The sequence below is a fragment of the Lissotriton vulgaris genome, chromosome 5 (assembly GCF_964263255.1).
Source record: "Lissotriton vulgaris chromosome 5, aLisVul1.2, whole genome shotgun sequence".
In the NCBI taxonomy this organism is placed as follows: Eukaryota; Metazoa; Chordata; class Amphibia; order Caudata; family Salamandridae; genus Lissotriton; species Lissotriton vulgaris.
In genome coordinates this window covers 822,170,348-822,194,751 of record NC_141693.1, presented here as the reverse complement: position 1 = coordinate 822,194,751, position 24,404 = coordinate 822,170,348, and the positions used below count along the sequence as shown (strand labels likewise).

The following is a 24,404-nucleotide window of genomic DNA, read 5'->3' as shown; positions in this document are numbered from 1 at the left end:
CTCACGTACAGTCGGACAGGCTTCAACGATGTACATGAGCACTTGTTCTTCTCATGACTTAATCCGTGCTCAATTTCCTTGGTAACTTCATCATATATTTTCCTCTGCTCAACGTTGAGTTGTTTTTCCAAGTCTTCTAAGTTAACTGAATCCTCCTGAGCATGTGCCATGGCTCTTTCCACTTCATTCATAGCAGTGGCAGCTTCATTTTCGATAATAGGTCCTCCAAGTGGATCTTGACTCAATGAAACAGAACTCTGACTGTCCTGAGAACTGTCTCTGGCAATCTCGGCTGCAATCGTTGCTTCCTGCTCAATTTCCAAAGTTAGCATTTCTTGATATTTAGAAAAAGCAGGACATTCTATGGACTCCTTGGCTGCATTGAAAGAGTCTTCGTAACAGAGGAAATCTCCAAGCAGTTCCTCTTCTGCACGTCAAGGCTTGAAAAGTTGCAAAAGTGCTAAATAAAAAAACTCCTTTTTTTCTGGAGATTCACCACTCAATTTTCGATGGTTTACTAATTGGCATTTTCTTTGCTTGACCAGGCATCCCTCACTTCTAATTACAGCATACACTCCTTTCTCAATATCTTCTTTGATGTTCCTCTTGAATATATAATTTTGGAGAACCTCATATAGACAAACATTCTCAAGGTGACTGCTTCGATTTGGATAATATGTATCCAACATGTTGGTCTTCAAAATGTCGGTACTGTTTGGTTCCTCTTCTGCCAAATACTCAATTTCCCGGACAGGTTTTAGAACTCGATTTCGCGTTGCAGCAAGACCAAGACTCGCCCAAACGAGACTCCTGGATTTGGCATAGAGACTTGCTGAAGACAACCGGTCAGAACATTCGTAAGCTCCGATTTCTCGATGCGACAACATCTTCAGACTGAAACTGTACAACTTCTTGCTGAGGCTCTTTTCATGGGAAATGTCCTCCCACATATCCTTCAGTTCGGTCTTTTCTTTTTTGGTGATGTAAGATGTCACATACCGAGCCACAGCCATACAGTTGTCAGCCACAAACTGTATATCCATGTTAGCATTCCACATGGACAAAATCACTGGGTTGTAGTCATTGATGTACTTGGACTCTTCGTTCCTTTTCAAATTGTATGTATTCTTGGGTGATTTCCTCGTCACATTATGTCGCAGCGAAGACATCAAACTGTTCACTCTTCCTTTAGAAATCACCGGTCGTGGAAAGTTGAAACGACATTTGGTGTAGAACTTGTCCTTGTTTCTGAATTTACGACGACAGTACTTTCCACAACGATGGCTTTGGAAACGTAGAACTTGTTCTCTTAAACTTTTCTTCTCCGTTGCGTTTGGAACAGCACACGTAGAATACTGTTCGATGAAATTCATCACTAAGTCATCCGGATCTGTTCCAAATTTAGGTGCATCCTTGATCCACAACAACATATGTATATGAGGGGCACCTCTTGCTTGGTACTCCTTTCTCCAGAAGAAATCCAACACCTCTCCAAGAGGTGGATTCTTTTTATTTGTGATGAAAGACATCATAGCTTCAAATCTATGATTGAAGTACCTGCATACATTCACTGGATCCAAAGAACACAGTTCTTCAGGTGTCTTGAATTCAATGTTTTCAATATTTCCATTTGCCTCTCGTAGAAATTCAAGTAAGTCTTCCCAGCCATACTCGGCACAGCTCAGAGTGAGGAACCATGTTGGAGTTCCTAAGTTCCTCAGCATACATTTTAAATCACCATGACGACGGTACCAGTACTCATTAGTACCACGCTGACACGCCATGAGATTAATTAAGTGAGAATCCAAAATACTGTCTTGGACATTGACTTTATGCATAAAGTCACTTGCCGAGATGTTTCGCATCTGTATACCACTTTTTAAGATGTGGTTCACTGCATATGACAGTCCAGACAGATCGCTTTCAAACAGGAGATGAAACAAATAGGGAATGCATTGCCGAAACCTAGGATCTTCTGCATACAATCGTAAAGTCCGGTATTCAGACGCAGGAATTTGATGAGGTCGCTCATCATATCTTCCTCCTTGACCTGTGGGAAATAGCTGTGGGAAACACCGAGCTTCCAAACTTTCCTCCCAAACACTAATGGGACTCCCTTTGGCTTGTTTCATTTGAAACAACTCAATAGCATTCCCCATGACTTCCTTGGAATGCAAAGGATGAACACTATAATGTTCATATATTTCTTCACTTTTAGAGGCCTCTACTTTCTCAATTTGGCCAGCACACAAATCGCTATCCTCTTCATCACTTACTTCCTCTTCTGCAACATATACATTCTTATAGTACTTATTATTTTTCTTCAAATACACTGTTGCCTTTTTGACTTTCCTAACATCCACTAAATCTTGCCATATTTTCTTATTCTTTGTCGGAACCCCATTAACCAAGATAACCAGAGGTTCCTCTTCCACTTTTTCTATTCCAATTGTGTTAATGTTTTTGTTCAAATCTAGAGGCAAATAAACAACTCTTCCCTTTAATCCTCTCTGTAAATCTGCTGGAGGCAACTTCCCTGTCTTTGGCTCCATTCTTACAATAGCCTGAAAGGGATGGATACTTTGAATCAAAATAGATTCATAAGTATTTAAATCCTTCAATTCAGAAGGAATCTCAACCAATTCCAGATTATTATGAACTGCCCTAGCAGGCATCTGGTTTTGGTTTAATTTATTACAACAATAAGTACACACACGTTGATCCGATCCCAAATCAAAATAATTTTCTACCATCAAGTATGTGGCAAAATCCTTCCATTCACTATTATTTTCCCTTTCACTTTTTGCATATAAATCCACTACCTTAGTCTGATTCTTATAATAAGTGCGTCGACAACATACACAAGTGAAATTAGGCCTCTCACTTGATTTCATCTGAAACGTGGCAATTTCCTTCTGAAAATTATCTGTACTGGAAACCTGTACATTATCTTCCACATTACCCTCTACTTCAGGGTCAATTTGAACATTCTCATCTTTACTACCAAAGTAACAAAACTCAATTTCTTCACAAATATTCTTCACATCTATTTCAGAACCATGCAAAAGAGCAGCACATAATTGTTTAAGCATAATTGCTGGACTCTTAGCATAATACAACATTCTCACTAATTTTCTCACTTTATTATGATGCACTGCTAGCATCCTGAAATGATGAAAAACACTCTGGCATACTCTCCTGGAAAGACAAGCCAGTGAATGACCACGCAAACCTGTCATTTGTCTCACTCTGCAAGGATCTAAATCTTGCAACAACTTCATTTTCTGCTTCAAACTTTTCTTATTAAATGTCCGTATAAAATCACAAAGCAAATTGATGGAAACCTGTCGCACACTGCAAATAGAACTACACTTCCAAATGTACACAGGACCCTTAGGACGTCTTCCTAAAACCTCATCACTTAGCGCCTCTTCTGTCTCTGTTGTCACAAGTTGTTCTTTTTCAACTGGACAACCATCCTTCACTTCATAAGCTCGACCACTGATGTCAACTGCATGCACCAAATCATTATCCTGAAAATAAGTCTCCTCATTAAAAAATGCCTCAGAACTTGAACTATGCATCCATTCTCCGGAAAAAACTTCACAAAAGTTAGTACGATTTACTACTCTCTTCCATCTACTTTTTGTTTTGAAATCAGAAATTACCTTGCTTAGTTTCCTAATTCTATTGATTACCAAAATAAACAACTTTCGCTTAATTTCAAAAGCATGATCAATAATTTTCTCTACATTTTTCTTCTTCTTATAAAATGCCGCTTTCTGTTGGCCTTTCTTTTTAATATTTTTCAATAAATTAACTAATATCCTATTACGGAACATTCGATTTCGAATGTCCCTAAACTGTTGTTTCCTTCTACTATCATGCACAGAGTTATCTCTTCCTCTACCAGTAACATTTGTGATGGGTCTCTCCTTTCCATTTAAATTACTTTTCTTTTTGTGAACTGAAACATTTTTTTGAGCAAAACTTTTTTTACTACAAATATTTCTTAAGAATGATTTCGTGCTCTTACCCGGACCTTTCTTGGTGTTTTGACAAGTATTTGGGGAAGAGGACTGCTGCAATAAAACATCATCCTGCTGTCTTTGACGTTTTCTAGCCTTTCTTATTCTACTTTTGGAAGGCATTTTACAAACTATGAAAGAATCTGCAGTTGAATCTGTGGAAAAATATAATATAAAATGTTATTAACCACTATTACCAAACAGTAAATAAATAACAGTCATCTAAAACTTAATGCCGTACTAATTATTTAACATAGCAAATATTTTCCACCAGCACTGCATCACAAAAATGACACTCAATGGTACAAAACAGGCATACAACACTCATAAATCACTCCCTAATATTTTAAATCATTAATTCAGGATGACGATAAGATGTAGCCTATCTAAAGATTTGTTTAGGCCCAGATCTTTAGACTGGGGTGAATGTGTGTCATTGATCCACATTCAGTCCATCACCTGTTTTGTTTATTTGAGGTGAGGCCAACACATGGTTGCAGATAAGATTATCACTGAAAAAAACCAAGGTAAAAAAACATGTGAAGGCCTACCAATGAAGTAAATCATTAAATGAAAACCAATACATTTCTGGAACTATGCACTACTAGTGCTTCATAAGATGTTTTGGGTCATATTTATAAGGCATTTGAGTGTCTAGTATGCTATTTTACGTTCTTCATGGTGCAAATTTATTGTAAATACGCTCCCACCTGCGGTTGGCAAATTTAGATTTTGATTATGGGAGTTAGATAGGCATGTTAATAATTTCCCAAAAATGGTGTATAACCCCAAACAACCTTTGAAGCAAATGCTCTTAGCCATGTTATCCACCTCCCATTGGATAACATGGCTAAGAAGTGCTTGCAAATGTGAAAAAAAACGGCCGCAATGCATGAATATCGCAGAAAAATCAGCGATATTCATGCATTTTCCAGCAAATGCTCTTAGCCATGTTATCCACTTCCTATTAAATAACATGGCTAAGAACTGCTCAGGGCCCCATGAGGAACGCTTTCCATTTAAAAAGGGAAAAATAACATCAAAAACACTAAAATGCCTTCTAAATATGACCCCAAACAACCTATGAAGCTCTAACAGTACATATCCTGAAATTTAATTGATTTCAAAATTCGTTTTTAAACACAGCATATAAATCAATTGTATACCTGCATTCATGAAGAAATGACTAAAAATGTCCTTGAGACACATGATTGTGTTTTCTGGAATGCCCTAGCACCATTTTTGAGACACTATTAACATGGCTAGGTAACTCCCATAATCAAAATCTAAATTTGCCAAGCGCAAGTGGGAGCGTATTTACAAGACACTTGCCCCAAGAGGAACGCTTTCCATTTAAAAAGGTAAACATAACATCAAAGACACTAAAATGCCTTCTAAATATGGCCCCAAACAACCTATGAAGCTCTAAAAGTACATATCAAGAAATTTAATTGTTTATCACAAATGCGATTAAAAACAGCCGCAATGCATGAATATCGCTGAAAAGTCAACGATATTCATGCATTATCCAGCAAATGCTCTTAGCCATGTTATCCACCTCCCATTGGATAACATGGCTAAGAACTGCTCGCAAATGCGAAAAAAAACGGCCGCAATGCATGAATATCGCAGAAAAGTCAGCGATATTCATGCATTTTCCAGCAAATGCTCTTAGCCATGTTATCCACTTCCTATTAAATAACATGGCTAAGAACTGCTCAGGGCCCCATGAGGAACGCTTTCCATTTAAAAAGGGAAAAATAACATCAAAGACACTAAAATGCCTTCTAAATATGACCCCAAACAACCTATGAAGCTCTAACAGTACATATCCTGAAATGTAATTGATTTCAAAATTCGTTTTTAAACACAGCATATAAATCAATTGTATACCTGCATTCATGAAGAAATGACTAAAAATGTCCTTGAGACACATGAAAGTGTTTTCTGCAATTCCCTAGCACCATTTTTGGGACACTATTAACATGGCTAGGTAACTCCCATAATCAAAATCTAAATTTGCCAAGCACAAGTGGGAGCGTATTTACAAGACACTTGCCCCATGAGGAACACTTTACATTTTAAAAGGAAAACATAACATCTTAGACACTCAAATACCTTATAAATATGGCTCAAAACAACCTATGAAGCTCTAGCAGTACATATCCAGAAATGTAATTGATTTCTTAAATCGTTTTTAAAAGCAACATATCTGTTTCACCTTACATAACAGACCATGGAATGGGCTCCATGTACCACAATAACTTGTGTTACTGCATGCCAGAATGTTACACCAAATATGCAATTACAATTTCTCTATGAAACTAATTCTATTACTATATCACTAGAGACAAAACCACATTTTAAAAACACAGCTTTCTTCATCATTTTCTCCTTAAATCATACTATTCTCTATCTAAATTAAATAAATCTTTTCTCACCTTAGCAAATATTTTTTGAGTTTTGAAAACAGTCTAAGAAATACACCAAATTGTCTTCAGCAGAAGAAAAAGGATGCACTCCAAAGGCTGCAGCTATTGAAAGCACAGAAATACAGATATTCATTTCACATAACTCTCATATTAGCCAATCATAACTCTTCCCTCACTTTTTTCAAATCAAAACCCTTCCCCCCTCTGCCCTGTCTGCCTTGTTTCCATAGCAACCACCTCCTGGAAGACCTCTCATGTTTGCAAATTCACACAACAATGTTTCAATTGAACTCTGAACTCTCAGTGCACCTGCGTATCCAGTGCAATCTTTCATTAAATGTTTCTTCCTTGACCATTCAAATTACATGTTTCAAAGAACACATCCATGCACCCTAACTTTCTGTTTTCAGAAATGGAAATGCACCAATCACTGCTAATGAATCATTAGCATTGTAAATCCACAGTTTTTTTTCTTTAGAAACTCCTACTGTTTCAACTGCCCTTTCATTACCACACTTCATCTGACTGCAGAACAACCTTCTCCCACCATGTTTAAGGTCTGGATTGTTGGACATAGTTACATCCACTGGGCTCAAAGGTATGCTGAGAACAGAAATTTACCTAACCTCAATTTACAAGATGTGGAAATTAAGTGGTTGGGCCAAAGAGGATTAAAATGTCACCAATTGATACCATTGGTGAAAACCTTTATGCATTTGCCAAAACCTGACCTGTTAATTGTGCACTGTGGAGGTAATGATTTGGGCACTTTGACAGGGGTAGGTCTAGAAATGCTTTTAAAGGACACCTTTGAGCAATTAATGGCACTTTTTCCTCAAACTGCCTTGGTATATTCCAATATATGCCAAAGACAGAAATGGAAGTGGTCCAACCAATTTTGTCCACAAATTGAGAAAGCGAGGAAGCATGTAAACAAATCTGTTTCAGCTTTCATGAGAGACCATGGAATGGGCTCTCTGTACAACAATAACTTGCGTTACTACATGCAAGATATCTACAGAGGAGATGGAGTTCACTTCTCAGATGAGGGCAACAGAATTTTCATTCTGAATTTAAGACTGTGCATTGGTACCTACTTATAAGTACCTAAATGTACCATAAACCCAAAAGCTCTTCTCAGAGCTACCCTTCATCTGATCACTCACAATTATTATTTTTTTCTAACTTTTTTCATTAATTTTCCACAAAATTCGCTCCCCGGGGCGCTACCCGGTTCGCGAACCGAAAGCTAACCTCGCGGAATTTTTAAAAAAAATGTTTTTTTCCGCACATATAAGCCTCCTCAGCCACCCTCAGAAAACCTAGAGGGTCAAGATAAGTCTACCATGACCCCTTCTACCCATTCTAAACATTATTTGCCCTCCATCTTGTATCTTAATGCGACCGAAACACAAAATGGTGGACTCCCGTGACGCTTAAGGTTCGCGAACCGGGCCGCTTCCCGGAAAGCGGTCCAAAAAAAAGGTGGGAAAGTAATTTACAGAAAAACGACTAGAGACACTCTCACCAAATATAGATTAGCTCATACTACATAACAATCCCTTCCATTCTCACAAATTTCATTGAAATTTCATTTAGCCATTTAGCCTGTAGACCTCTCCAAGTACCGTGAGGTAAATTACTTCACAAAACACATCTGAATTGTTGGAATTGACAACCAATGAAAATGTTACTTTCATTTTCTACTTTTATTACCTGACATTTGATTGGTTATATACCTGTATATATATAAAGGGAGAGAAGGAAACACAGCCATTTTGACTACTACTTCTTGTTGTACCTCCTATTTCAATAGCTTCAAAAAACTTCAACTTCTTTGTGAAGGTAAGTTATAATTTAATATATTGTGCACTATAACTTAATATAGTAGGCTTTTTCTGCTAGATATACACTATCCCTCTGTAGTAGTAATGTATTTAGATAGACTTCTCTGTTATAGTTATGAATGGAGTAAGGCTTGTCTTGGTTAAATCACATACACTTTTTTATAGTCCTATTTCCACTCTCATACTATACACTGCCAAAAGATAAATTCACTGATAAAAACTGCCTATCTAAAATTAATCCCAACAGTGCCCTATCTCTACTAATATATATTTTTTTAATCCAAATTTCAGGCAAAATGGAAGGCGAGCAGCAAGTTTCTTTTGAGATGGACCTGCAAGAGAGCAGCCAGGAATTAATTGAACAAATTGACATGGAATTTATGGATGAAAGCTTGGATAATGAACTGCTGCAATGTGTCCAAGCAGTAGATGTCCTCCTTGCAAATGAGGACATTTTGCAACCTCACAGATTGCAAACAATATTTCAAGAAAATAATGACATTTCAGACACTGAAATGTTAGAAAGTTTAATAAATTATGAAAAAGAATCAAAATAAAAAAAACACTTTAAAAAAAAGAAAACAAAAAAAACAAGAAAAACAACAAACAATTAACATACAGTATTAGAAAAGTCTTTCATTCTTTTATCCATAAAGTTCGCTGCCCAGAACGCTTTCCGGTTCGCGAACTTGGCGCTTACCACGCAAAAAAAAATTTTTTTTTTTTTTTTTTTTGGACCCTCCTAGACCCTTTTAAAACCTCCACATAAAACCTAGGGGATCAACGAGGATCTACTATGCCCCCTTATGGTAATTTCCCCCTTTGTTTTGGCCTCCTCTTGTCTCTCGATCCTACCGAGAGACAAGATGGCGGCCGCTCCGGACTGTTTAGAATGTTGACAGACACCGGAGGGCCAATCAGCTTCGCATCGCAAAGTTCCGATACGCGAAAGGTTCGCTAACCGGATCGCTGCCCGGAGCGCTGTTACAGATATATATCTTGATTTAAACGTTAATTTCTCAAAATCCACTGAAGCACATATATTGAGACCTAGCAAAGGCACATGGGGCTAACAGTCCCTACAATTTTGCCAAGTTTCGTGAAAATCCATTCAGCCGTTCGGGCTAAAAGTGAGTCCAACCGCCCTATGGAAATTAACATGGGAAAAAGGCGTTTTGGGACCCCCCTTTTTTCTCGGCCCCCCCTCCACAAAACCCCCCCAAATTTTCAAGGGCTGCTCAGAAACAAAATGTGCCATTTTCCTGAAAATTTCAGCCAATTCCGTCCACAAACGCAATAGTTATTAGGCATAGAATTTTCAGAAATCCCATAGGGAAAAAATCCTAACTATATATACCTACTGGCGACCGCCAGTAGGTAATATATATATATACATACTAGCAGCCCGTCCCGACGTTGTCCGGGGGCAATACAGCTACCAGGAAGTCCCTTACCAGGCGTCATCCTCGGGGGCCGGCTCAGCCCCACGGCCCCACTGTCGCCGCCGCTCTCTTTGCATTGCAGAGATTGCACTGAACCGGGTGCCGGTTCCACGCTCCTCCCCGCGCTCTTGGCCGGACGGCAGCTTACAGCTACCAGGAACTCCCTTACCTCACCGGGTGTCGTTTCCTTGCTCCTCGCCGCGCTCTTGGCCGGACGCCAGCTTACAGCTACCAGGAAGTCCCTTAACCCGGTGTCGGTTCCGCGCTCCTGGCCGGACGCCCGAACGGCGCGTTACTTTTCCTACGGCTCCACTTTCGCCGCAGCTCTCGCACATTTCACTGAACCGGGTGTCGGTTCCACGCTCCTCCCCGCACCACGCCCACACGCCATCGCGTATACGTCGCGTTATGCGCCCATGACGCTGTACACCGCGTTCTATCACTGTATGCATACGTCTAAGGACTACTTTTCCCCTAACGTTCTTCCCCCCGCCCCTTAATGTATATGGTGTGGTGCTATAGCCTATGTCCATCTCGTGGACCTCCCCTTTCCCACGCTGTATTGGGTGTTGTGATTGGTGGTGTAGTTCTGGAGTTTACCCGCCTCAAAGGTTCCCAGTTCTCGCTTTATAATAGTAGTATAGATATATATATATATATATATATAAATAAATGGACTCATCTGAGATTTTGATGTCAGCCCAAAAGAAACTAATGAGGTCCACTCTACTGCCTTCGAATGCTACAGTAAGGATGTCTGGATGAATTAGAGCTTTACCAGACCAATATTTCTCAAAAAGGTCATAAGGGATAATGGTTATGCGTGCACCAGTGCCAACTAATAGTTGAATTGAGTGACCTTCGACAGACATATTAAGGTTCCGGTCAACAACCAGGTTTTCGCCATTTGAGTTGACACACCTTACACCTAAAAGCAATTCCTTACTTTCTTCGTAGTTTCCCTTATCGAAATTCCCATCATTTTTATTCAGAACACAACGAACGTTCGTTGGTCTCCCTGCTCTGCACATTTTTAGAAAGTGACCTATTTTCCCACACTTTTTACATTGTTGACCCAATGCTGGACAAAACTTGAAAGAGGAAACATATTAAGGTGAGCCACATCTATAACAGAACACTCTGTGAAACAGTTGAGGAAAATTATTTGGTCTAGAAAATGTTTTCGGTCTTGTGTTACCTGAGAAACCTTTGGTGATTGGTTTATTAACTACGCCCCTGAAATTGTGGCCTTGGCTAGGGATTCTTCAAGCAATTTTGCATCAATAGAGGAACTTTCAATACTGTTAGCTAAATCTATAGCTTTATCTAATTCCGGGTTTTTACATGCAAGTGGCATTTTTGTATTTTTTTAGAGTGGCATCTAGTCACTAATTGATCACGTATTAACTATGCAGTGAAATTATCAAATTTGCATTTGGAAGTTAACATTTTTAACACTGTAACATAAGTGTCTATACTTTATTTATTTATTTATTTATTTAGAGTTTTATATAGCGCGAACTTGAACCGATTAGGTTATCAGAGCGCTTTACATAGCACCAGTTCCGTTACATGTTATCAAGCATTCTACATGGAATCAGTTACAAATACATAAAGAACACATTACTTTTCGCTCTAATGAATAGGGTATCTCTTCACTGGGTTGCTGTGTTCTCGTGAAAAATTTGAACCGATGTACGACCATATTCTTAGTTTTTGCAAAGTACTTGTCGAGTTGTGCAACTGCTGTCTCAAATTCGTCTAAATATTCGTCTTCCACATCGACATGTTCAGGTAAGTGGTCATACGCATTCTGTCCATCTACGCCCAAGTGATCATACATTAAACTTTTACGTCTTTCTGGTAAGAATTTTTGAGCATCAATTGCTCCTAGGTAAGCTTTGAAAGATCTCAGCCATAAGTTCCACACCAATTGTGGTTCTCCAGGTTCTTGTAGAAACTGTGCTGGCGCTTCAACATTCTGCATATTGGTGAAATGTTAAAGGAAAAATATAGTCTATTGTTTTTTTTAAAAACAACAAGTGTGCAAATTGCTGTGAGGAATGTGTTGTAAAGAAAAAAATGAAGTGTGCAAATCGCTGTGATCTGCACTTTTTTGTGAGCACACAAAATCAAGGAGCTTGAAAACCAAACAAAATTAAGCGTGCAAATCGCTGTGATCTGCACTTTATTGTGAAAACACTAAATTGAATAGCTTGAAATTGAGTGTGCATATCACTGATGGCCTTTTTAATGCACAAGTAGCGATCTGCAGAGCATGCAAGTGGCTGTTGTAGAAAATCTTTAATAATGACAACAAGAAATGGTGGAACACGTAAAAGTCCTCTTTCTGTGTTGATGGACTTTGTCTTCCTCTTTTTTTTTTGTGTTCCCAGGATTCAATACGAGCCTCGCATAAAACCCAATACAGATGGGAACCCTGAAGTGAAAGGAAGGAGGCCAAGTAAGTTGTGCCTGTCAGCGCTGAAATCCGCTGCCAGGCAATCGTTGTATCTCGCACAGTCAACTTTTATTTTAATGGAAAAGAATAATTTTGATTGTGGCCGGTGCGGGCGACTTCAAAGAAGGAATTGAATGCTCGGCGTGCAACGCTTTTCTCGCGTTTGAGCAAGCGGTATATGTAGCGCGTGTCTAGTGCAGCTCGTGTCCTGTGTGCCCTGCGTCGTGGTTCTGATCGTTGGTGCCCGCGGCGATGAATTGGGAGAAAAATGAAGAAAAGAAAAAACAAAAATCTCACACCTCGCAGTAGTAATTACCCAATAGGCAGTTGGCAGGCAGCTTCGTAATTTCCGATTCATACGATTGTTGATTCTCTGGCCCCTGTCTTTTCATCGTTTCTCTCTTGTTTCCACTTTATTGCTCGTCGATATTAGGAGTATGGGTCTTCTTTGTTGCCCACTTGTCACCAAAATACTGAAGTACACTCCGACACGTCTTCAGTGGGTTTGAAGGTTTTATTAACTGCAACAGCATAACGCCATGTCTCTCCTACAGGAGCCCAGAGATAATTGCCCGTCCTGGAATCCCAGAGGGTCTGGAGTTCCATGATGGCACAGCCCTCCAAACTTGCATCACCACACTCCTTGAACCTCATAATGTACATACATTGGGTTGCGGCCTGGAACATCACTGGTTGCCGGTATCACCTTTACTTAGAGAAAAGCAATGGCCAATTTCTTCATGTTTTGCTTTGATTCTGGACTGCTACTTTAGAGGTAAGCGAGAGCTGAGCAAAGTGTCTGGGTTGATTCCAAGAGCCAGAGCATGAGCTGAACCATCGAAATATTTACACTGTGCAACCAATGTCATTTAACCCCATGGCTGCTAGGCGTTTTCCCGTCCTGCGCTGGGTTTTCTTCTTTTTTATTGTTTCATGACGAGCTGGCCTTGTCATCCGCGCACGGCAGGTAAGCGCCATGACGAGGCCAGCTCGTCATTAGCCTCGAAGGGGTTAAAAATATGACAAACTCCCTTCAAAATGCTAATAGAGTATATTCCTTCTACATATGGAACCGTTTCAATTTAGTACATTAGATTATCACTGTGTGGATGGTTGTTACTAGATGTGACAGTATCTTAACACGAAATTAGAAACATTCATGAATGCTCACCACCTTCTGCCATGACTATAATACTATTAGTGGCGTAAGGTGTATGTTGTTATTATAGACCGAGCAATGTCATAGTCTATTTAGCCAAACACAAGAAATCCTTTTGTACAGCTACATCCTGAACTGAATTATTTGAACAAGCTCTCAGGAGTGAAAATCAAGGTAAAAGAGGTCCAGCGAAGTAAAGAAATGACTCTGGATCACAGAGCATGGTAAAGTTTGGAGGCTGGTAGTGAATCCCGGTTTCCTGGTTATAAATTGTGCAACTGGGTGGGTATCTCCTTCTTTCCCCAAGTTAATACCAAGGGACAGTGATTTGTGTCTAATTCTTTGAGGAGCTAAATGAATAAATACATGCAGTCCTACCATGTTAAATGAAGCTGGCACAAGGTAGGGCATGGCGTGTCAAGGTGGCTGACAGCATACATTAGATTAGGGCTGCCAGTAACCTTCCAAGTATCCTTCAGAATCCTGCACACAAAGGGTGCCTGGGGATCAGTGGCTGAAACTGACGGCGCTGAACACTACCATCTAAAGGGTGCCTGGGAAGGGTGACTGAAACTACCTGCGCTGAACCCTACCATCTGAAGGGAGCTTGAGAAGCTAGCAGAGGCAGTTTGTGAGTAAAGCAGTTTATTATATGGTGTGGTTTTGTGACCTCACCATGTCATTAACTCAGAACCCCGCCTTGGGTCCAGTCAGGCTAATTTGCAAAACTTGAGCTCAACCCTGGGTGCCTGTAGTTCTGAGAAGTCAGACTTTGTCAAAAGAACAAGTGTACAGCATTTAAAAAGTACTAAAACAGTTGTAAAAGAAGTAAACACAGCACAAAGAAAATCTGAAACCAATTTATAAAATCAGCTCTTATTTTTATGAATTGTTAGACACCAAAACAAATACAATCTACCAGAGGGTTCCGGAGATCTAAATTATCTAGCAAATAATATATCACTGCTTTACATTCAAATTGAAACAAGCATTGACAACTACTGCAATTAGAGGTTATCTGGAAAAGCTTTGGAAAGGTGTGTACGACTATTCCGACACACTCTGTGTGACCAACTCTGGCTGGAAGAGGGTCGGAGGGGCCATTGAGGCTTAGCAAGACAGCTACCTTATAGCCAAATAAGTCTCCAATCCAGTTCCAGGTTCTATGGGTGAACCGCAAGACATCAATAGAGTGGCTCTGCTGCAAGGGATGGAGATCTGGTGACAGTGATCTTCCTCGGGCCATCCCATGGTCCACAAACACTGTGCAGTGACTTTGTCTGAGTGCCAGTTTCATGCTTAGAAATTGCCCTCGGGGGAGGCAGTGGCTACTAGCCAGTGGGCTTTCAGGTCCTCTCCCACATAATGACTTCCTGTTAAGTGTAGCATCTAGCTGTCCCAGAATGCAATACTCTGCCCACTCTCAAGATGGCAGAACCCTTTTCTCTGTGTGTGGAGCTCGGTAGGCCAAACTAGAATTGTGGATACATAAGAGCTACATGTCGATGGGAAAACTGATTTGGAAATGGTTTCCCCCTCCCTGTCCCTGACACCAACCAGTCTACCAGAACAAAAGAGCAGCCTCTCTTGTGTGTGTTCACTATTTGCCCGACAAAGGCGGCTTATCCTTTGAAGTTCACAATTTGGGTTCACACTCCGTTTGGGAAGAGATTACACCTCTTCCAACGGCAGGCCCTTTGTGTTTGTTCCCGAGAGTTGTTCACACATTCCACTAGGAGGGCAGAAGGTTGTCTCCTAGCAAACTGGGACAACAGAGTAGCATCTTTCTAAAGTTGAAATTTACCTAAAAGTTACGTTAAAATTGACTTGGGCATCAAGTCGGGTTTAATGTAATGATTAATTTGGTAGCTTGAAGTACCAACTTTAGTAGTCCCATTCAGAAGTAAGCACAGTTGAGTTGTCCGTGGATAACACTGTTTTCGCCAATGGGATTAATATCCTTTCTACAGAAAAAAATACAGTTTGGAGTTTTTACTGCTAGAACATTAATAACCACACATGTCCCACTTTTTAATATACAGCACCCTGCCTTAGAGGGAGAAGGGATGGATATATATATATATATATGTCTGCAGTTAAGTGGGAACCCAGGTATTTGCTAATCTCGCTGGATGTTACCTCCCTGTATACAAGTATATACCATAGGGATGGGTTAAAAGCAGTGCAGCATTTTCTGAGCACAAGACCAGCTAGCTTGAATGAACATACCAAAATGATTGTTGCAATGATTAACTTTTGTCTCGAGAATAATTTCTTTCTGTTCGCCAACCAAGTATTCCAGCAGACTAGGGGTGTGGCGAGGGGGGCCAGCTTCTCTCCCAGCTATGCCTGTTTACACATGGGATACTGGGAGGAGCAGGTCCTTATGTCCAACTTCCATACCATCATGAATACCAAAGTTATAAAGTGGTTGCGTTACATCGATGACCTCTTTGTGATTTGGGATGGGCTGGAAAGCGAGGCGATTGACTTCATTGAAAGTTTGAATGACTACAATCTCAATTTACAGTTTACCAGCCATATCAGTGCCACATCAGTTTGCTTCCTAGACGTGGAAATCTATATCAGAGAGGGGAGGCTGGAGACCAAACTTTACCGCAAACCAACAGCCGGTAATTCTGTTCTTCACGCAGGGAGTCATCACCCTGCCAACCTCATAAGGAGTATTCCATATGGGGAAATGCTCCGCATTAGACGGATTAGTAGCACTGTCTCTGACTGTAGAGAGGCTCAGTTAGCCTGCAAAAATAGGTTCCTGTGGAGAGGCTACTCAAATGAAATTGTAGAAAAAGCTATGAGTAGAGCAAACTCCCAGGATAGATCAGTACTATTGACTAGTGCAACAACAAGTAAGACCAATACAGCACATATCGAGCAGAGCGAAACTAGGCTCATCTTCACATACAGTAATCAACATCAAACGATTAGGAGCATAGTCAAACGCAACTGGGCACTTATCACTAGTGACCCAGTTCTGGGCAATCAGGTTACCTGCACACCAAGTATAGCGTACAAACGGGCCAGGACCATGAGTAACTGTTTGGTGTCCAGTAGTCCTGAGATCAGGACCACAGGTTCATGGTTGAACAGCAGTAAAGGCTTCCTCAGATGCTCATCGTGTAAAGCGTGCAGGAATGGAGTCAGTAAAACTGAGTATTTGACCCCATTCAGTAGTAGGAATACCAGCATCAAACACAAATTGACGTGCCGAACCGAGTACTCAGTGTATGTGCTGGAGTGTCCCTGTGGTTTGCGCTATGTGAGAAGCACAAGACCACAGGTGTACAAACGAATTCTCCAGCACCTCAGGGCCATTACCAATGGCGACACTGCGTACCCTGTTGCTAGGCACTTTGAGGAAGCCCATAATAATAACGCAGCAGAACTCAGGTACTTTGTAATTGATACGGTCCCACCTCAGAGGAGGGGCGGGGACCGTGAGTTGTAACTTCGGAGACTGGAGTCTAGACACATAATTTTATTGGATACTAAGACTCCTAATGGTCTCAATGCGGGGGAGGACTGTTTTACATATTTATGATTTCCATCTTTGAACTTACTAATTTCAAGAAATGCAACAACTAGCTGCCTCATCTGTTTAATTTTATTGTATTAGTAATTTTGTCACTTTTTATCTATTTAATATCACTTGGTTGCACTACTTTATCATGCCATTATTTATTTGCGTAATTTACACATTTGTCCTTTTGCACATCCCCTGGCCGATAGGTACATTGCCCACTGGGGCAGTACAACTTTGTGTTCCTAATGAATTTGGTTGAACACATTGGTCGAATTGTGCCAGTCCTAATGTATTATTTTATGGTTTTAGGCTCATCAAATCCTAGTTTTTAAATACTTTGGAACATGATTAGTTTGATGCTTATTTTATCCACTGTAATATGTTGTGGATGTGCATTTCCGGGTTCTAGCAGCAATGCAGTGGAACAATACTTATTTTAACATTTATTTATTTATATGTTTTATATGTGTTCTAAATTGCTGCTATGTGTAATATTTGCATTTTACCTGTGACTAGTTATTTATTAACAGTGTTAATAATAACTATTTACATTTGTAAGTTTTCATTTACGCAAGAACAAAACTCAGACAGTATGTCTTCTATGTCTATTGAATTTTCTGGCATGTTACACTATAAAAGGAGTAAATCCGCCCCTGATACGTTGTCATGTGATCAAGGCCTCTTCAGGCGGAAACGCGTAATGGCGGTGTGGTGTAGAGGGGAACAACGTTTACAACGCAACTTTTACAACGCACTACCATTACAACAAAACTTTTACAACGCAACATCCATTACAATGCATGCCATTACAGCGCAACCATTACAACGCATGACACTACAATGCATACCATTACAACGCAGTCATTACAACGCATACCATTACAACGCATACCATCCCAACCCATAGTACCCTTACACTATCCAACACTTACCCTACTGTTGCACCCCCCTGGAGTTAGAATAGTAATTTTTACCCCTACACTATCCAATACTTACCCTACTGTTGCACCCCCTGGAGTTAGAATAGTAATTTTTACCCCCTACACTATCCAACACTTACCCTACTGTAGCACCCCCCTGGAGTTAGAATAGTAAATTTTAACACTACACTATCCAATACTTACCATATATGCAATGTAATGGTATGCGTTGTAATGGTATGCGTTGTAAAGGTAGTATGCGTTGTAGTGGACTGCGTTGTAATGGTAGTTTTTAGAGATGCGTTGTAATGGCATGCGTTGTAATGGAATGTGTTGTAATTGATGTTGCGTTGTAAAAAATGCGTTGTAAAGGTATGGGTTGTAAAAGTATGCGTTGTAACGACATACATCCGGTGTAGAGCACAATAAATCTTAAGCACCAGTTCCTGGGTTCGTCTCGTCTTTTGTGCTGCTTGAATTGCTGCAAGACGTCCTTCTGCTAAATGTATATATATATATATATATATATATATATATTTATTTTTTTCTTTTTTTTACTGAAAAAAACATAGGTTTCAGGAACGTTATAGTTAGTTGGAGATTTCACTCGTACCAAACCATAGAAATTCTGCAGTTATAGTTAGTAGACTTAACTATATCTCCCGCCCCCGCAATGCACAGCTGATGACGTCACATATAACATCACTCATGAAATTCTCAGTGACATCACTGATGACATCATCTAGTGAATGTGTGTTTCTGTAAAGTATAAAAATATGTATATATATATATATGTATGTATATATATATATATATATATATATATATATATATATATATATATATATATATATATATATATATATATATATAGATAGATAGATAGATAGATATATTCACTGAAAAAACCATAGGTTTCACACCAGTTATAGTTAGGAATAAGCATTTAAGAAAACCTATTAAATTCACTGAAAAAACCATAGGTTTCGCACCAGTTATAGTTAGCTGGAAATTTTACTGACATAAAACCATTGAAATTCCCACGTTATAGTTAGTTGGACATCACTCATGACATCACTGATGACACCATCCAGTGAATGTGTGTCTTTCTGAGAAATAAATATGTTTTATATATGTATATGTAAAGGTAGATGAAAGAATAAATGTTTAAATAAGTGTCTAAATGGATGTTTTAAAAAAAAAATTTGATTGGTTAACTTGCTTATTAAGTGTATCTTAGTGAATACATATATTAGCGAGTAATGTTTAAATATTTAAATATATGTATCAGTGTTTCACTTTGTGTGTAAGTGGCTGCATGGGTTGTGAGTACCTACAATGTGTGTGTATATGGGTTATTAGATGTTTTTTTTTAGTATCAGTATGAGTGTCTGTATGGTTTGGTGGGGGTATTACTTAGCACATAGATGCATCAATGACTGACTCACTGTTTGTATGTGTTTTGAAGACAGCATATGTGTAGGATTGTAAGGGTGGATGAGTGTGTATATGTGTGTGTTAGTGAGTGAATGACTGTCTCACTAGTGTCTTCATCAGTAACGACATATGTTTTAATCTAGTATATGTGAGTATTGATGTTTACAAGTAAGTATATGTGAGAGCGAGAGATTGTAAGAGTTCCTGTTTAAATAAGTATGTGTTTCTATAAGTGTTTGTTTAAGAGAGTAAGTATGTGTAAGTTTCCTTAGAAGTAAGGTGGTAGTGTGTGTATAGTTGTATATGCAAATAAATGGATGTTCAATAGTTTATTTGCATGTGTGAGTATGTGTGTGAGTAACGTTTGGATGACTGTCGGTGTGTAACAGGATGTATAGGTGTATCACTACATATGATGAGTGAATATATGTATGAGTGTCTATTTAGAACTGTTGGTGAATGAGTGGATGTGTATATAGATGGTGGAATTACTGAATTGTTTTTTGTAACTGGTATGGGTATCTCCATTTTTTTGAAAATGTTAATTTCTATTTTTGAATATGTGTTTTAAGGGTTACATTACACTGAAAGGAGGTCTGTCACTCTGTCACAAGGATGGTGTCATCAGTGATGTCATGAGTGATGTCACTGACCATGTCATGAGCGATGTAATATGTGACATCATCAGCAGTATAACTGGTGTGAAACCTATGGTTTTTTCAGTGAATTTCATAGGTTTTTTAACTGCTAATTCCTAACTTTATATAGGGCCTCATGCCTATGTGTTTTTTAGTGAATTTCTAAGGTTATTTATTAGCAAATGTCTATAGCTAAGAAAAGTATTTTTTTCTAAAAAATGAATCCTATATTGTATATTAATATAATATATTTTTTTTAAAGTATATTCATTTTTTTTTTATGTTTCACGCTGGAGCGCTCCCGGTGCGCGCCCCCCAAAAAAAAAAGAATGAAGGAGTGAGCATGAGCAAAGGGGACAGAGACAGTGGTGTAAAGAGAAAGAGAGCTAGAGGGAGGAACACAGAGGGACTGCGTAACAGATAGTAAAACAGAGAAAAGGTATAAGAGGAAGTAACTGAGAAAAGGAAAATAAATAAGGGAGGAAAAGAAGAGAAGAAAGAGGAAGAAGACTAAAGCAGAGGTTCTGGGAGAATGTGAATGGGTGATGAAAGTAAAAGGAAGGAGAGTAAAGGATGGGGAATGACGGGTAGTGACAGAACCAGAGAAAAGCAACAGCGGTAACGGAGGGAAAGAAAATAGCAGTGAGTGTAAGTAAAGAGGGGTGAAAGAGTGTGGATAAAAATAAATAAGGGTAAGACATGGGGAGTGACAGAGAGAAAGAACAGAGAGAGTAAAGGAAGGAGTGACAGAAAGGGACTAAGTGAACCAGAATAAAAGGTAAGTGAGGGAGTGTGGATGAGCAGGGGCACTGAAAGAAGTTGAATGTGGTAGGAAAGTAAGGAAAAGAGAAGTAAACATGGAGGATAAGAATAAGTGAGGGAAGCAGAGTAAGGAAACAGGGGTGAGGTAGGGTGAGAGAAAAGTAGTGAGGTTAAAGCAAAGGGTGATGACAAACTACATTGTTTAGTCACACTTACCATATAATTATTGAAAACTTACTTGCATGTTAAAAGTATACTTTGTATCTGTGAAAGACAAAAGAAAAAAAGTTATAATTAGTAAAATATATATTTTAAAATAGAAGAAACAGGTCAAGAAGTAAAAAATGAAAAAGTGTACTAAGAAATAAAGCAAGAGTGAAAGATACAGAAACAGAAATAAAGTAATGTAGAAAGACAAAAAAGAGGGAAAAAGAAATAGAAAAAGAACAAATTACTGAAGATAAGTAAGATACTAAAAGAATGTGAGATACCAAAACGAAATCAGGAAAGAGAAGTAAATAAAAGGAAAATGAGTGAAAGGGAAAGGAGTCTAAATGAGGATCCATTAATAAGAAAGAGGAATAGAAGATGACAGAGTGAGAGAAGGGGAGTCACAGAGTGAAGGGATGAAAGGAATGAGGTTAATATAGAACGATAGAGGAAAAAGGAGTGAAGAAGTAAGTACACAGAAAGACAAAGGGAAGGACTGAGTGAACTGCAGTACAATGAGTGAAGAAAGGAAAAAGAGTGAAGGAGCAAAAGAAGGAAAGAGAGGGGAAGAGAACTAAAGCAGTGGTACTGAGATAATGTGAGAAAGCTGAAAAGTGGTGCAAGGAACAGAAGAAATGCAGACAGTTGAAATTAGATTGAGGAGTTGTGAAAGAAGTGGAGTAAAGGAACAGCAATGAAACAAAGTGAAAGAAAGGCAGTGTAAGTGAGTAAAGAGAGCTGAAAAAGGGTGGAAAAAGGAAAATGAGTGTGAGACAATGAGAATACAATATAAATTACACAATGCAAACTATAGAATAACTTATACAACATGTTACATAGTTTTTTTTTGCTGTTCTCAGAATATATTGAATTTCACTTAAAACAGTGAGTTCAAACTCTTCATCATATAACAGCGGGAAAAAAAACACAATCTAAAAGATTGTGTTTAAAAAAAAACAAATAAACTTACAAATCATATATGTACACTAATCTTTAATTCACTTACTTTTCCTTGAGGCCAAATAGTATATAGGGAAGGTCCTTTTGGTAGGAAAATTCTCTGCTGTTCTCTAAAACTTACATTTTATCGACTTCCTATGAAAAAAGATCTAAGAACATCTGAAATAATTCTCTTCGTTTTCATTTTCCTCCTTGTGTTACATTATAACTTATTACTCATACCTTTTACTTTCCTTACGGCCAAATAGTGTCAGATATATGAGTATATTTTGAATTTTCTCTAATTAAACTCTGAAATTACCGTTTACCCGAAGTTTTCAAACAAAAGCTCATATGACATTTTCACAATGTTTAAAAATTCATATTCTCTTTTTGGATCACTCATGTTCAACATTTCCTATAAAACTGATGTCACTTACTATAAAATCCGCTTACAGTACCTATATGAGATAAATAATTTTAAACATTAGACTAACTAACTAACCTTTATTAACTGCTCCCGTCTTCAAAGGCCAATTACCTTTACTAAAACTTTGGTTTTAAAAACACTAGGTAAGAAATTTTTAAAGTCATAAGGCAAACGTTATTTATAAGTCAAATGAGAATCATTGCAGTAACTCCAACCTTTTTGACATTTTAAGTAGCATGTATAATGTCCTGATGTTGTCGAAGGACCGTCATGATAAATAATAGCTACAGTTGTAAAGGTTCTTCTTGAAATTGATAACTGAGAAGCCACAAAATTTTTGATACAAGTTGTCAATTTAGTTCCATCAGGTCTACATCGTTGGAAAACTAAAATGACATACTGACCATAAGTTTGTATAAATAATGTGGACAGCATTGGACACTTACATTGGGTACACACCATATTATGATCTGCTGCTTTAACTAGATTATTAAATGACACTGATTTACAGTCTGGTAAAGTCAAATATATAAATCTTTCAGTGTCTATTCTAGTAGTACTTGATAAACTACAATTGTCGCAGTCATGCTGCCATTGATAAGAAAGGCTAAAAAGATTTTCAACATCTACACCTTCATCTTCCAAAACACCAAACATATACATTAAAAATTCCTGACAATCCTGCTGAATGTTCTGTGAAAATTTATCTTGACCAGAACACATGTCTAAAATATTTCGAATTTCTGTTACACTTTCTATTTTTGTTCTATCACTGCTACATTTCTCAAACACAGAATTCATTAAACCACACATTCTTTGATCCCGATTTTCAACAATCTGTTCTTGTAAAGTTTGAAGAAAAAAAACAACATTAACCACTACATTAGCGTAGCAGTTGACACCAGAACTGTTTTCACACTGAAATCCAACAACATTTTCATCAGAATCCTTTTTCTTTCTGTTTTGAATTACATTTTCATCTACTTTTTGTCTTTTTGCTACTACCTCACTGCAATTATTCTCATTTCTTCTTTTTCGGCCTACCACAGGTTGTTCAAACAGAGGATATTGAGGCAAATGTGAAGCATACTCTCTTCTTAACCTATTGTATTCTTTAACACAATCTAGATCTGCACAAATCGTTGTCTCATCACACTCAATCAAGTACAATCCTGATAAAGTTCTGACTTGTGATAATGCCACATATGCCATACCCTCTTTAAACACAGATCTTCCAATGTTCACCAAAGCACTATCTACACTTAAACCTTGAGATTTATGAATTGTCACTGCATATGCCAAACAAACAGGAAACTGTTTTCGGTGAACATATAAGTCTTTTACAAGCAAAAATCTAGCAGAACAACGACAGATTTGTTGTACTTGATCAATGCCTTCAAATTATATTTTTAAAAATTCAATTCCATCTCTATTTCTATAATTCACAAAATCAACAACATAACCCATTGCTCCATTTCCCAGACCTCTTTCAACATTTAAATTCCTTCTCAAAATGATACGACAATTTAAATCCACATTCAGAGTCTTTTCAAAACCAGCTATTTTAGATATACTTTTCTCTAATGAATCCAATTTTGTTTACAAATTTTCTGACAAAACAATTGTTGCACCCATATGCTCTATTTTATCTATTGCTTCCAGGTTCACAATCTCTTCATTTTCTAACTTTAACATTTTGTTGTTGAAGATGGAACATTCTTGCAGAGTTGGCATCAAACATATCCCGGGTTTCTTCTCAGTCATTTTTAAAAAAATATTCTCTGGAAGAATGTTTTCATTTGGATACAAATTTGAAATTAATCGAGCATGTAAAGCTTCTTTCCCAAGCTCACTTACTTTTCCGATTTTTAAATCTTGTAAAATATTTTTATAATCTTCATCCTTTGCCTGTCCCATATTTTGAAGAAGTTCAGCATATTTAAAATGTAACCATATATTAACGTTTCCAATGCTTCCAAGGGACTTCCTGGTATCTTCATGCGTGAGCATTTTAAACACTGGTTGTCCTTTTACTGGAGTCAACTGCAGTAGATCTCCAAAAACAATAATGTATTTTCTTCCAAATAACACATCATACTCTGTTCTAAGAATTTCTTGCATTCTCAAATGCACAAAAGCAAGCATTAGATTTGAG

At 38.3% G+C, this 24,404-nt stretch overlaps 1 protein-coding gene across 7 annotated transcripts in view; it reads right to left on the bottom strand.

Annotated features, from left to right (window-relative positions):
- MARCHF8 (membrane associated ring-CH-type finger 8) overlaps nucleotides 1-24,404 on the bottom strand; it is a 713,145-nt gene that overhangs the window by 471,726 nt on the left and 217,015 nt on the right. The window contains exon 4 of one of the 7 annotated variants that reach the window (XM_086922311.1): nucleotides 20,909-20,934. The exons of the other annotated variants lie outside the window; for them this stretch is intronic. The gene's annotated coding sequence lies outside the window, so the exon portion shown is untranslated. The remainder of the gene's footprint in view (nucleotides 1-20,908; nucleotides 20,935-24,404) is intronic. 7 annotated transcript variants of the gene reach the window in all.